The sequence below is a fragment of the Musca domestica genome, unplaced genomic scaffold, assembly GCF_030504385.1.
Source record: "Musca domestica strain aabys unplaced genomic scaffold, Musca_domestica.polishedcontigs.V.1.1 17, whole genome shotgun sequence".
NCBI lineage: Eukaryota > Metazoa > Arthropoda > Insecta > Diptera > Muscidae > Musca > Musca domestica.
In genome coordinates, this window is record NW_026712230.1 from 5,104,113 (window position 1) to 5,120,031 (window position 15,919).

Genomic DNA, 15,919 nt, shown 5'->3' on the forward strand with positions numbered 1-15,919 from the left:
AGTAGGTCCTCGTTTTCATATAGCCCCCATATAACGGTACCTCCTAATATTCGGTATTTTCATGATTTTTTTTTCTAAGACGATTTAGCCGTGTCCGACGTCCGCCCGTCTGTCCGTCTGTTGTAATATTTATTACTATTTTTTTGGAAATTAGGATGGTTGAGAGATGAGATATATCGATCCAATTTTTTTTATAGTCCCCATATAACGGTGATCGATATTGAAAAATTTTAATATAGGTCCCCGTTTAGTTATACGGCCCACATAATGCCTGAAGTGCGTATTTTATTAGGTTTCTTTTACAATTTCTGACCGAATGAGGTCTAAATTGTTGAAATCCTTTACAGCAATAATTAATTGATATTGGTCCCCTGTTGGGCATAGTCCCAATTTAACGGTTCCTGCAGACTTCAACTATTTTTATAACATCCACAGACTTTGCATTCCCTTTGCAACTCTTCGAAATACTTATATCCGACCCAACAAAGAATAAATATTCTTGATCAGCGTAGAATTCTAAGTCGATTTAGCAACGTCCTTTCGTCTGTTTGTTGTTATCAGGCCATCTTTCGAACGAATTGAGATAGAGGGCTAAAATTAGGCAGGTTCGTAAATGGGTCATGCCGTACAGCCTCGTAAACGGTACCTCTCAATATTCGGTATCTTGATGATTTTAGCGACAGTATAGACTTTAATTGTTTCGAATTTCGTATTGGAAGATCTTAATGGATTCTTCAACCTATGACAGAAAATTGTCTATGCCGGATCTCGTATTTGTATAACCTACATATAACGGTAACTCCCTTTTTATGCATTTTATGATATTAGCGATATTATTCAACTGATTTTTTCGAATTTCGTATTGAAAAATCCTTATGCAGGTCCACATTTTCCGGTATTTCGATGATATTCGCGACATTGTAGACCGATTTTTTTTTAAATTTCATTAAAACCTTATTATTCGACGACATTTTTTTAAAGTCCCGGCCGAAATTAGGTGCTTTTTTACTTGTTAAGCTTTACGATACATTCAGATACGGTACGATACATTAGAGGATATAAATCCACCATTTGTTACGTACTCCACATTAAGGTATATATTGGCACTCAGTACTTCGTTACTTCTTGTACCAATTTCCAATCGAATTTTCTTTACTTAAGCAATTTGGTTTCGTATTAGTTTGAGAGTTGTTATACGACAATAGTAGGTCTACGATGTCTTTTAAGGCACATATAGCTTTGTTGGTCCATTTGGGATTCGTCTATTATGCACTAATTTAGTTTTTTTCAATTGTTCGATCAGAACTAAAAAAAAAACATATTTACAAAATGTACAATCCAAATAAATTAATATTCTTGAACATGTTCACTGATTTTACCGCAAAAGCTTAAAGGTCTTAGCGAAGTTAGCCAAAAGAATGGACTATAATTTTGAATTTCTTATATACAATATTGAAAGACCATCCAGCAAGATGTTTTCTTTGATTCACATATGGATTGAGGGTATCAACATTTCTGGCAGGTCAAACTAAACCCTCTTCTATACTTAGAGGCGCCGACTGCATTTTAAAGAAAAAAATGTATTTGGAACAAATCAAGATATTGTTCTTGAATTTTTAACGATTTTATAATTTAGGCAATGAGATAGATAGTCACATTTTAAATAATTGGAAGTTAGAATTTGAAGTTCCTTTTGAGTACTACTTTCAATGACAGAAAATTTTACATACAGGACCAAGTTTTCGTATATCCCCCATATAACCTTACCACCCGATATACGGTGTTTTGAAGATTTTACAGTCATTATCTACAGGAATTGTTTCAAATTTGGTATTTGAAGTTCCTACTGGACACTATCGTCTGTGACAAATTGTTAAATTAGTAAATTTCTTCCAATCGGTGGGTGCTATTCAAAGTTCGGCCTGGCCGAATTTAATGCATTTTTACTTGTCAGCGTTCGAAAGTGTTAAAGTCGAAATCGGTTTTCAGTAGTTGTCGTACTATATTAATGTAATACAAAAAATATAAGAGGCACGATATTCTGAATACCGAGGCGATAGTGTAGAAATTGCATTTTATAAGCAGTATTCCACATGAAATCACGAATATTTCCCATTCGATAGTTTAAAAAATTTTATAAAAATACTATGAAATGTTGCCTGAAATCATCAGGCATACATATATCACTTAACTCATTCTGCATTTCACATCGCATTGCAAACACATGTGTATTGATATATTTGAGATAGCGATTGGTGCTCGCCAAGTATCGCTGTGCTCCCTCAACAAATACATGGACATTTATCACGATTGCCGTTGACCGCTTTTAAATCAACGGTGTGGCAGTTTATCTTGCCAAGTGAACGTTTCGAATAACTTGCAGCTCATTCATTTACAAGAGTATGGTTTCAAATCCTGGACAATCGTTATCGTTCCTCCTTTGAAAACTACAAAGGCGAAATTCCAATTAAAATAAAACAATTTAACGCAATATTAACTTACATTAAATGGAAATGGAGATGTTATCCGGGTAAAATCCACACGTATATGGTTTGCTGACGGTATTTTTGCAGAAATATTTGTTGAACTAGATATGTGCTATATTTAGAAATACTTGCATCGGGAAAAGGGCATGCATAATTTGAGATAAAGTTGGCGAGAATGTTAATGGCCAAAAACGTAAATGTAGGCTCGATCATTTGTCAGGATTTTATTTTCTAAAAAAAAAACAATTTTAAGATCAAACCAAACACTCTTTCAGGTACAATCACAACCAAAGGTCATAATTTGTAAAAAAAAACAGTAAAGAATGGATAAAAGTCATGTGATTCGACTTTATGATACCTTACACCACTATACCTATTTAGAGCAACCTGTAACAAATAAACATCTAATGTGGGGACTTTGTGTAAAGTTGATCATACCAACTATGATAGTTATTGGTTGTTTTAGAACGGTTTAACTTTGGATTCCAATTGTTCCAATTTGAAATCGGATGGAACTAATACATGGAAGCTATTTCTTAAACTTCATCGAATTTCGTAAACTACTTTAATATTTTGTATGAAATATCATCGGTATAGAATGCTCGGTATGACTTGGAAGAGACTTAAATTAAAATCGGCTGACCGATTTTCAACACATTTAACGTATTTCTGATATTTACTATTTAGCGGACAATATACCTGACACATATATACATTGGAGTTATATTCAAATCTTATCAGAACCGATCTCGGCAAATTTTAGCACAGCTGTTTGTAGAATGTACATATATGATATCGTCTTCCGAAAATCATTGTTATGAACTGCATATTACGAATCTGGGGAATTTAAATATCAAATCGAGGGTAACATATACAGGGTGAGATGAAAAAACACTGCAACCAATTTCAGTCTGCTGTCATTTCTAAGCCACTTGTCCGACAACTGTTAAAATTATTCCAGTGACAGCTTATTATATTGTTTACAAGCGTACAAAAGCATTTTGGTGAGAATTTTTCAGAAAAAAGTTCTTCGTGATGGAATTCAAGCGTGATAGTGTGATTTCTTTTTATTTGGCTGGAAAATCACTAGTGGTTATCGTTAGAGCACTCCAACATTTAAATATGAATAAATCTTTTGTGTCTCGTACCATCGCTCGTTACCGTGATACTGGTAGCGTAGCCCGACGTCAAGATAATGGACGGAATTAAACAGCAACAACAGCAAAAATGTATCGAAAAATAACGAAGTGGCTCTTGAGCTGAACATATCGCAATATTCCATTCGCAAATATTGAAAAATGAGTCATTGAAATTCCAAAAAGTGCAAGAACTTACACCGCAACGGAACAAAAATATACTCAAAAAAGCTAAAGAGTTGCTTCGCTTGGCCGAAAGTGGTGAAGTGCCGAATTTGGTTTTCTCCGGTGAGAAAACATTCGTTGCCCAGCAGTTTGTAAACATACAAAATAATCGTGTTTACTTGCTAAAGAGGTCAGCTGAAAATGTGTATCTTCGGTTGGCCACCAGAACTCTAGCGGCGGCCATTGAAGCCTTGGGCACATTTTGGCCGCAGACCTTGGACATTCCAACAGGACTCAGAACCATCGCACTCAGCACGCGCCACCCAAGAATGGTTACAAAATGAGGTTCCTCGCCTCATTTCCAGCGCAAAATGGCCACCAAAATCTCCGGATACCAATCCGTTGCACTATTGTGTCTGGAGTATTTTGGAAAGCAAGGTTGGTACTAAAAAATATCAAAGTGTCGATCAACTCAAGTAATCGTTTCGCCGGGAATAGGCCAAAATACCGCGGAGCAACATTCGGGCGGCATGTGATGGTTTCATTGGAAATCAAAATTTTAACCATTTACCTCCCCCATGTACCGAAAGGAGTAGACTAATAAAGTCCATACTTCGCAAGTTATGAGAGATATAAAATTATTTGTGGGAGAGGTTTGTGAATCAATCATCAATCAATGAACTGATATCAATTTTCTTCATACCAGCTCATGCGTTAGATATCAGGAGAGTAGACCGATATCTATCATCTACATCAGATCTTGTGTTGATAGAAATATTGGGATGTGTGAAATTTGGAGATGCTTATTTCGTATTTTATGGAAGTTATAATTATTCAAAATATACATGATGGAGTGGACCTATATTTTTCATTTTACCACCTGACACAACACCAATTCATACATTTGGATTTGAATATTCGAGAGTTATCGTGCGCACCAGCCATACAGATGGACAGACGGACACCTCTATATCGACTCCAAATGTCCTGTCCGGATGCCGGGGCCTAAAACCGTTATTTCGATGAGAAACGTTTTGATCGTATCAGATGATATATACCCTCTGTATCCATATAGTTGAGAGTATAAAATGCTGCTAGTTTCGGACGGGCACAAATTTTTCCCATTTGGAAAAATCTTGCAAAATATGAAGAAAATGCATGAAAATACCGAAATTTGGGGCTAAATGAAAGCGAGGGCCTGTATTGCCAATTATTTCCCATGTAAGACATAATGCGAACTCCTAGTACAAATTTTGAGATAATTCATTTGAATCTGGAGGTTCCAAAAACGGAATGTATCGGTCCACTCCTTCTGGTACCTCCCCCAGAAAAGGTCGAAATTTTCAAAAAATATTTTTGCACAAAAAGAGAAACAATAATCCGATTTTGCTCGAACTTTGCAAATCCTCATATTTTCATCAGTGCTAGGTCATGTGCGAAACTGGACAATATCGGTCCATTAAATCAGGGACCTCCCCCACAAAGGGCCAAAATTTTGAATAATTAAAGCTCTTATAAAATGTGATGTAAAAGTCTGATTGTCTTCAAATTTCACATATCCCAATATTTTTATTAACCCAAGGTCTGGTGTTAAGAGGCAATACATCGGTCCACTTCTCTTGGTACCTCCCCCACAAAAGTTCAAAATTTTCAAAAAATATATAAAACATATTTTTTGCAAAGAAAGAGAAACGATCCTAATCAAATCCTAATATTTGCGTCAGTGCTAGGTCGGGTTCGAAAATGGGCAGTATCGGTCCACTCCATCAAGTACCTCCCCCACAAAGGGTCAACATTTTGAAAAATTATAACTCTTAAATAATGTAATCTAAGGATCCGAACGTCTTCAAATTTCACACATTTCAATATTTTTATAAACCCAAGATCTGGTGCTAACATGGGATGTGTCGGTCCGCTCCTTCTGGAACCTCCCCCACAAAGTGTCGAAATTTTGAATACCCACGAAGCTCATAAAACGCCAAATTAACATCCGATTCCATTTAGACTTGGCACATCTCAATATTTCCATCAACACAAGATCTGTTATAAAGGTGGTATAGATTGAACAATTTCTTCTCCCCCATACATAGGGTTCAAGATTTTGAAAAAGAAAACACTCAAATAAAGCGAAATAAATATCCATCTCTCTTCAAATTTTACACACACAAATATTTTTGCTAACACAAGATCTGTTGTGAAGTTGATATATATCTGCCAACCCCTTCTGGGGTCACAATTTTCAATAATTATATCTGTTATAACTTTCGAAACAATTTAGCAATACTTTACTACTTGCTATTCTTAAGTATTTCTCTCAATAAGTAGCCTGATATGAATATGAAATTTATCGGTATTTATGATTTCACATAAAATTGGACATAAATATCCTTTCTTGTAATTTTGCCCAATATTTTCTCAATATTTTTTATTTGTACCAGATGAAGTATAAAAGTGGAATATTTCGGTAGAATCTATCTTGTAAATCACGCACATATTATTACATATCTCATATAAAGTGAAGGAGTGAGTACCAGGAACGTCGGAATATTTATATCATATTTTTGGGTCCGATACGAAATGGACAATATTGGCCCATTCCAAGGGTCAAATGTTTTAATAATTGTAGCACTAGTCAAATTATATTTAAATAATCGAACACAGGCTGGGGGTATATTTATGCCGGAAATACCGACTGATACTTTTTAACTTGTTTTGAATAAAAATTATTCTCGTAAAACCTCCCAATATTTTTGCCCATAATAGAGAAAATGGAATATTATTATTTCTTGTACCTCACCTGCAAAAGTTCATAGGATATAAATGTATATATGATACGGTCATGTTCCTCAGTTACTCTTGAGTTTAGTGATCTATTATTGAATTTTCCGTATTTTGATAGAAATGTAACAATACTATTCATTTAGTTTTTAAAATTTCTGCTAAAATATTTTCAATAAACTGACCATTACCAATGTAGACCAAAACCTCAAAACTCAGTTCCAGGTTAAAAGGATGCCGTGCAATATATGGCAATATGTATTTGTTCACATCCGCACATATGCATATGCATGTCAAATACTTTCTATAGCTTATTTTGGCTGACCAACAAAACAAGTGATATTTGTGTTATTCTGACACGATTGCAAGTCGATTTTACCACTGGCTAAATCAACAGGATATTTCGCGTTCTTTTGCATTAAACAAATACGAAAAACAGATGAAGAGAGTCTAGGAGTTTTTTTGTTTTTATTTTGTTCAAAAATATTCCATGGTTGGCACTGCTGGTCTGGTCTGGTATTCTATGAATTGTTGTGGTTTTACAATTTACTAAACGTTGGCTTGCCTCTGGCATCTGAACAAAATAACAAAGCAACGAAAATGTTCGAGTGTTAAGGGTGCATGTTAACGTTTATCCGTTCCCGAAACATACGTACGTACGTCCAAAACAAAGGATTTCATATTCACAGTTTGATATGTGCATACAAAAACAATCAAAACATCATACAATACATCCACACACACGTATGTCTATGTATATGTATTGAAGAGAATGAAAATATATTGCCATGCAGAGTAGAAAATAAAATCTAAAACAAAACATTCAACTTTCAACGAGTTATTTAAGTCCATGGAATTTTATTATTTTGAAAAGCTATGTAGATCAAAATTTCGTGAAGATTATATTTAAAGTCTCTGAAAGTGGTTTGCTTTGGAATATTTCTAAATATTGATTTTGGTATCTTATTGCGTTGTGGGAAAATTTAGGTAAGTATAAAATTCAAAATCAGGTTCACTCTACGAGCATTCGAACCCAATCAATTCCATAATTTTGGGATTTTCTCAACCAATCCGAATATAAATTTAACCCTTAGATGAATCAGATTTTAAACCCACATACTTTTCATGAAAGCTTAACAAAGCTGTAAGATAGAAAGTAAGTTGTTACAAAGCCGTAGAAAGTAAATAGTTACCAAAATACCACAAAGAGTCAATAAATAATTTAAAACAAGTAAGCAAATGTTATTGTCGGTAAAAAACGAAACAAGTTTGCAACAAAGTTTCTGTAGTTACGAAACTCTTTTGACTAGAATGAAGATACTGAGAAATATCCCCATATCTACAACCTAATAAAAGCAACTGTAGAGGTTCCTACTAGGTCAAATTTCTAATTCACTCTTTCGGAAATAACAGTAATTTCTCATTGAAAAAAATTTGTCCATGCATTTTGAAAATTTTATTTTCATTTTATTCTTGAAACAATGTCACATAGTCCTGCAGAAGTTTTTTCTTGGCTTTTGGCCGAAACGATGTCAAGAAAATCTTTGTAGCACGCCTTATGTCATGTTAATGAGTATTCAAAACAAAATTTGGAACTTTAGATTCCTCTATATGATTTTCTGTAATCAGAATTTCATTAGTTTTGTTATTTTTCCCATAAATTATGGTCCTTTTCATCAGCTAAGTATTATTGAAATCCTAAGTTATGACAATTTGAAATGCTAAGCTTCAGTTATGTCTTAAACTCTAACCTCTCAACAACCTCATGTCTTTTGTGCTTAATTTGAAAACTTTAGGGAAATACAAGACAATTCTTAAGTTTTTTGTCAATTTGTGACCACACAATAGGCGTCTAATCTGATCATAATACTGCAACTATGTAAACGATATTTGGGATACAACGTGTTTTAAGGTGAAAAAATATTACAAAATTAATAACTCAATATTGTAATTCAAATTGAAATTAGTAAGGAAGGGTCAAAGCATGGCGGATATGAACCCAAAAACATTGCTGTATAGTGCAGGATATGACTTCGATAAAGATTATATCAGAAAAATATATATTGGAGCAATAGATATACCGGACAGAGTTTCACTAAATTGTAAAATTCGGCTGAATATAAAATCTCTCCAATTTGGGATGATATTACATATATGGTGGGAAATGACCGTAAAATCGGATGAAGATATAGAAGTTATTTTAAAATCTGAACCGATTTCAATAAAATTTGGCCGAGGTATTTTCAAGCAGTACCCGATGCCCGGTATCAAATATCATGGTTGTGGAGAGACTTTAGCAACAAACCGGACTAAACATATATATTGGAGCTATAGGTATATACTAACCGATTTCACTGTGTTAGGTTGTACTCCATCGGAAAATTCAGTCCTCTTGGGCTAATATTAGCTTGAAATCGGATAAATATACAGGGTGAGATAAAAAAACTGCAACAAAGTCAAACGCCATAATTTTTCCTTTTTTTAATTTTATTGAATGAAAGCTAAAAATATCGGAAATTGGATCAAATTTTAGAATAAGTTTAAATTGTTCGAATTGGTCACCTTTGGCATGAATTATGGCCTTCAAAGGTTTGCGGCCAAAATGTTTGCATGCCCAAGGCTTTAATGCACCCTCCAGAATATTTTCGCGATAATATTCGACACTTATTCCGATGCCACGGCCCACACCATCACCATGACCGGCGCTTGAGTTCTTTTGGACAACTGAAGGTGCACATTTTCAGCTCTTTGGCAAGTAAATACGATCATTTTGTTTGTTTACAAGCTGCAGGACAATTTTTGATCATCGAAGAAAACCAAATTCGGCAGTTCACCACTTTCGGCCAAGTGAAGCAACTCTTCAGCTCTTTTGAATCTATTTTCTTTCTGTTGCAGTATAAGTTCTTGCATTTTTTGGAATTTCAATGGCTTTACCCCGAGCTCATTTTTCAATATTTGCCGAATGGAATATTGCCATATGTTCATCTCACGAACCATTTTTCGGCCACTGCGACGCGGGTTTCGATCAAGTCGCTTTTTACTTTTCGAACCATTTCCGCTGATGTTGCTGTTTTCTTCCGCCCATTTCCTTGACGTCGGGCTACGCTACCAGTATCACGGTAACAAGCGATGGTACGAGGCACAAAAGATTTATTAACATTAAAATGCTGGAGTGCTCTAACGATAGCCACTTGTGGTTTTCGAGCCAAATATAAAGAAATCACACTATCACTCTTGAATTCCATCACGCATAACCTTTTTTTCTGGAAAATTCTCACCAAAATGCTTTTAACAATATTGTAGCACACTTGAAAATTTTCTGGAAAATCTGTGCAGCGGTTTTCGAGTTCATAAATTACAAACAAACAAACATACAAACATTTTCCCGGCCCCGGCAGATTTTCCCCATTACTTTACGATTTTTTACCCACAACAGATCTCTGTAAAGAATCAAATCGATCAGGTGTGAAGGCATAGTTTTTTCGCATGAAAACCACAACGTCTCATACAAACCACAGTGGAAAGGAAAGATTACTTTTAAAACGATGTAGCCAAAAATATTTAAAGTCATATTTGCATTTCTTTTCTTATGCGTCGAACATTTTTCCACTTTCTCTATCGCTTTTCTGCCTTTTCGATGTAACAATTTATAACAGCCTTTGGTTGTTCATGGTTTCAACAAAACAATTTCCACCCTATAAATCTCTCAGTTTTGAAATACATATTGCACATTTTGTTTTATTTTATTAGTTTTCATTTTTTAAAAACCAATATTTTCCAAATGTTTTTGCAAATCTTTTTTATTGAAATTTGTGTTATTAAATTCCACATAAATAAAAAAGTGAGAGGAAAAATATTTTTGCACTGTTCCAATTCGTATTTGTTTTATTAAAAAACAAACGGCAATAATCAATGGACGAAGGTTGCCAAACTAAACAATAACATTTTCCAATTTAATTGGATTTTTTCTGTTCGGTAATGCCCAGATGATATTCAAATTGCCTGCTCGAGTGAACGAGGAAAAATGTCTGAAAATATTCACAATAAATATAAAAGTTTTTAATTTCCTGAATTTTTCCGCAACCCAACCATCTGTTCGTACAACGTACAACAAATATGGATATATGATTGCAGTACATTCGAAATCTAAACTACTCACACGCATGCAAGAACAAAATCTTTAACACATATTCACACACACATACACGCACAACAAATTATCAGCATTATGCCCTTTGGCAGAAAAAAAAAAAAAAAAAAAAAAAAAAAAAACAGAAACACACAGAACGCAAAGAAAAAGAAACCAACCTTCTTAGCCCCAGAGGAAATCTTCGATTAGGGGTAACGAGCATTCGCATTCGCAGCAGTAGTGTTACGCACACATAAATATTAATAAACATAAATTCCTTAAAATAAAAACCACATGAAATATGTGACAGTATAAAAGCAAATATACAACAAATATACATTATTCTCCATACAACTGCTGCCTTGGCTCCCTCACAGATTTCTTTGCTGATTTTATTACCAAAAATATGAGCAGCCTTTTTTGAGATTTTAAAGAAAACATCTTTGCCGTGGTTTCAAAGTTTTATTTCAATTTTAATTTCCTCTCCTGACCACCATCGTCATCTGCCTATATCGAGTAAATAAACTCTGGGGGAACAAATCAAATGAAGCTTTCCAGGAAAGATGTGGCCAGGACCCCAATGGAATGTGTCTAAATAAACAATGAGACGACATTTAGTTTTAACTTCTGGCACAAAAATAGAAACTTAGCCACAGGACATTTATGGCAATTTCCGGCGAAATAGAATAGAATAGACAAGACAGCAAAAAAAAAAACAACAACAGCAACAACATGTAATAATCTATGAAATCACATAGATTGCAATAATCCGCACTAATATTTATTTAAATATTTTATTGTCTGTGTGTAAACAAGAAGTCGTGGTTTTCCATGCCATAACTAAATTTGTTTAATATTAATATAAATTGATTTAGATTTTTGAAATTAAAAATTAAATTTTGTGGTTGTTTTCCGGTTTCCAAGGATAAACAATTTTAAGTGATTTTTATTAAATTTAATATGTGGCTAAAAATATTTTCATAAATAATGGAAGAAATTCGTAAGAAATGTGTTGGTGTATAATTTTTGTTATTATCAACGGGCAATTGTTTTAAAAATCAAGCTATCTTTTTTATCGGAGAGACCCAAAGAGTTATAAATATATGACCATATATTGACACTTGTTGGATTTACCTCGTACAACAGAATTAAATGGTTTAAACCACAGAAGAAACATACAATTAAATATTTTATTTCCTCCAACCTGTTTTTTGTTTCGTAATACATTCGACGTTCTTGAAATTTGAAATAAACGCGCGAAACACATTTTGTCAATACTGAGTATTCGAGTATTATGTAGTTTACTGGGAAGCTATAAACTATCCATAAGACTGGCAAATAGCAAACAATTTCTCAAAAGATCCATTTTTCTAAAAAAAATTTTTATTTTCTAAGAAAACAGTGTAGTAAAAACCATAAAGTATGGGGAAGTTACTGCATATGTAGGCTATACTAAAATAGTGGGTACCAAAAAAAAAAAAAAAAAAATAAGTAAGAAAGCTGCAAGTTCGGCAGGGCCGATCTTTGAATATCCTTTACCATTTGGAACGATTTTGGCAATTCACAAAAAAAAAAAAAAAAAACAAAAAAATAAATAAATAAATCCGTCAAAAAATTCTATTAAAATCTTAAAAATATCTAATGTAGCCGATATATTAGGGTCAATACGACGACTCGGGCCTGCATAGGCAACTTTTGTCATAAGCCATTACAATATTCAAATGCGAAATTTGAATATAAAAAATTCGGTTAATAATGTAGCGTAATCATCAAAATACCGATTACCGTTATATCGGGGCTATACGAAGACGTGTATCTGCACAGACAACTTTCTGGTATAGGCTGTAGTATCCGTTACGAACTTTTAATACTAAATTTGTAACATTTCCGGTGAATATTGTCGCTTAAATAACCAAAATAACGAAAATAGGGAGGTACCAGTATATGGGGGCTGTATGAAGACGTGAACCTGCACAGACAATCTCCTGTCATAGGCTGTAGTGCCCATTACGAACTTCAAAGACCAAATTTGAAACCTTTCTTGGTGAATAATGTTGCTTAAATAATTAAAATACCATTAATAGGGTGCTATACCAAAACGTGGACCTACATGACCCATTTTCAGTACCACAAGTCCTGCAGACATAATACAGGGTTGCTCATATTCGACGGACCCATGTTTTTTATGACTCTTTCGACCCATTTTAATCGACGATACGTATTTCCGATTCCAATGAAATTCGGCATGAGTGGCTAAATTTGGTACAAAAATAAATTTGACAAATTATATTCAAATACGCTCAGATTTGATTATAGCTCCCATATATATACTGAGCCGATTTCACATATTTGATGCACCCAAAGCGAGAGAGACAAAATCTGGCACCAGAAAAAATTGCCAAATTATATTGAAATCAGTTGAGGTTTGGATATAGCTAACATATATATTTCGGCCGATTTCATACATGTTATGCACCAAACATGATATATATGACCGATACCAATGAAATTCAGAATGTGTGGCGGAATTTGGTTACAATAATAAATGTGACAAATTAATTGGAAATTAGTTAAGATTTCGATATAGCTCCCATATATATATTATCGGCCAATTTCACATATCTGACGCACCAATTTCAATGAAATATGAAAGGTGTGGCGGAGTTTATTTAATCGGATCAGATTGGGATATGATTGACTCACAACGCCTTAGGCTAACACTAAAAAACAACACAACAATTGATGTGAAAAACGCTTATTACGGCGAAGTATATTGCTATCTCGAATTCACTAATTGCAATAGAAATGCCACTCAACTTCAAAAGATTGCAGTTTACTGCACGCTTGGTATTTGCTGAAGGACAAACCCTTCGTGTATGTATGTCATGTTACTGCTTTTCTAAGGGTTTTGGTTATTTACGCATTAAAGTAGTGCAATAATTTTTTGTATACCCTCCACCATACTATGGAGGGTATATTAACTTTGTCATTCCGTTTGTAACTCCTCGAAATACTCATGTCAGGCCCGACAAAGTATATATATTCTTGATCTGCGTAAAATTCTAAGTCGATTTAGCGATGTCCGTCTGTCTGTCTGTCTGTCTGTCCGTCTGTCTGTCTGTCTGTCTGTCCGTCTGTCTGTCTGTTGTAATCACGCTATCTTTCGAATGAATTAAGATAGATGGCTAAAATTTTGCACACATGTTTATTTTTCCAGTAGGCAGGTTAAGTTCGTAAATGGGTCATGCAGGTCCACGTTTTCATATAGCCCACATATAACGGTACCTCCCTATATTCGGTATTTTGATGATTTTGGGGACATTTTTCACTGGCATTGTTTCAAATTTGGTAAATGAAGTTCAAAATGGATACTACACCCTAAGACAGAAAATTGTCTGTGCAGGTCCACGTCTTCGTATAGCCCCCATATATCAGTACCTCCCTATATTCGGTATTTTCATGATTTTAGTGACATTATTCACCGGAATTGTTTGAAAATTGGTATTTGAAGTTCGTAATGAATACTACAGTCTAAGATAGAAAATTGTCTGTGCAAGTCCATGTCTTCGTATAGCCCCCATATAACGGTACCTCCTGATATTCGGTATTTTGGTGATTTTAACGACATTATTCACGGGAATTGTTTCAAATTTGGTACTTGAAGCTCAAAATGGATACTACACCCTAAGACAGAAAATTGTCTGTGCAGGTCCACGTCTTCGTATAGCCCCCATATAACTGTACCTCCCTATATTCGGTATTTTGATGATTTTAGCGACATCAGTCACCGGAATTGTTTCGAAATTGGTGTTTGAAGTTCGTAATGAATACTACAGTCTGTGACAGAAAATTGTCTGTGCGGGTCCAGGTCTTCGTATAGGCCCCATATATCAGTACCTCCCCATATTCGGTATTTTGACGATTTTAGGTACAATACCCACCGAAATTGTTTGAAATGTGGTATTTGAAGTTCGTAATGGATGCTACAGCCTGTGACAAAAAATTGTCTATGCTGGTCCAGGTCTTTGCACAGCTCCAATTTAACGGCACCTCCTTATATACGATATTTTGGTGATTTTAGCTACATTATTCACCGCTTATGACAAACAATGCCTATGTATGTCCACGTCGTATAGACCCCAATATAACGGCTATATTCGGTATTTTTAAAATTTTAACAGAATTTTTTAAGGATTTTATTTTTTAAAAATTTCCAAATTCGTTGCAAATGGTGGAGGGTATTAAAAGTTCGGCACGGCCGAACTTAGTGCTTTTTAACTTGTTAATTTTTATATTTGTTTTTTTTTTTTAACCAACATATATTCGTAAATAAAATTATGAATGAATATAAAATCAAAAGGGGTAGCGAAGCGCACCGGGTTCAGCTAGTTCTCTATATAGGTTAACGATACCGTAAAGCTCCCATATAACGGTACCCCGAGATATTCGGTATTTTGATGATTTTAGCCACATTTTCCAATCGTATTGTCTGAAAATCCACACACGGAGTTCTTTGTGAGCACTTTACCCCAGAAACGGAATTGTTTATATAGGTCCACAATATCGTATATCCCCCATATAACGGTACTCCCCTATATTCGGTATTTTGATGATTTTAGCCACTTCTTCCAATGGAATTATCTTAAAATCCACACAAGCAGTTCCTTGTGAGTACATTACACGCAGACATAGATTTGCCTTTATAGGTTCACAATATCGTATATCCCCCCATATATCGGCACCTTCCTATATTAGATATTTTAAAGATTTTAAAAGAATTTTTAATGGACTTTTTTTGAAAATTTTTTAATTCGTTCCAAATAGTGGAGGGTATTCAAAGTTCGGCAGGGCCGAACTTACTGCTTTTTTACTTGTTTTTTTAAAATTTGTAACTATTCTGTTGGAATGTCCAAGGTTTGCGGCCAAAATGTTTGCGTGCCCAAAGTTTTTATACACCCTCCAGTAAATTTTTGAGATAATATTCGGAATTCATTTTGATGCCACGGTCGGTTAATACAAGCGGAGAGCGACCATCGGCTGTTATGGCAGCCCATACCACCAAAACCGGCGCTTGAGTTCTGGTGGCTAACCGAAGGTGCACATTTTCAGGTGACATCTTTGGCAAGTAAACAGTATTTTGTTTGTTTACAAACTGCTGCACAACGAATGTTTTCTCATCGGAGAAAACTAAATTCGGCAGTTCACCACTTTCGGCCAAGCGAAGC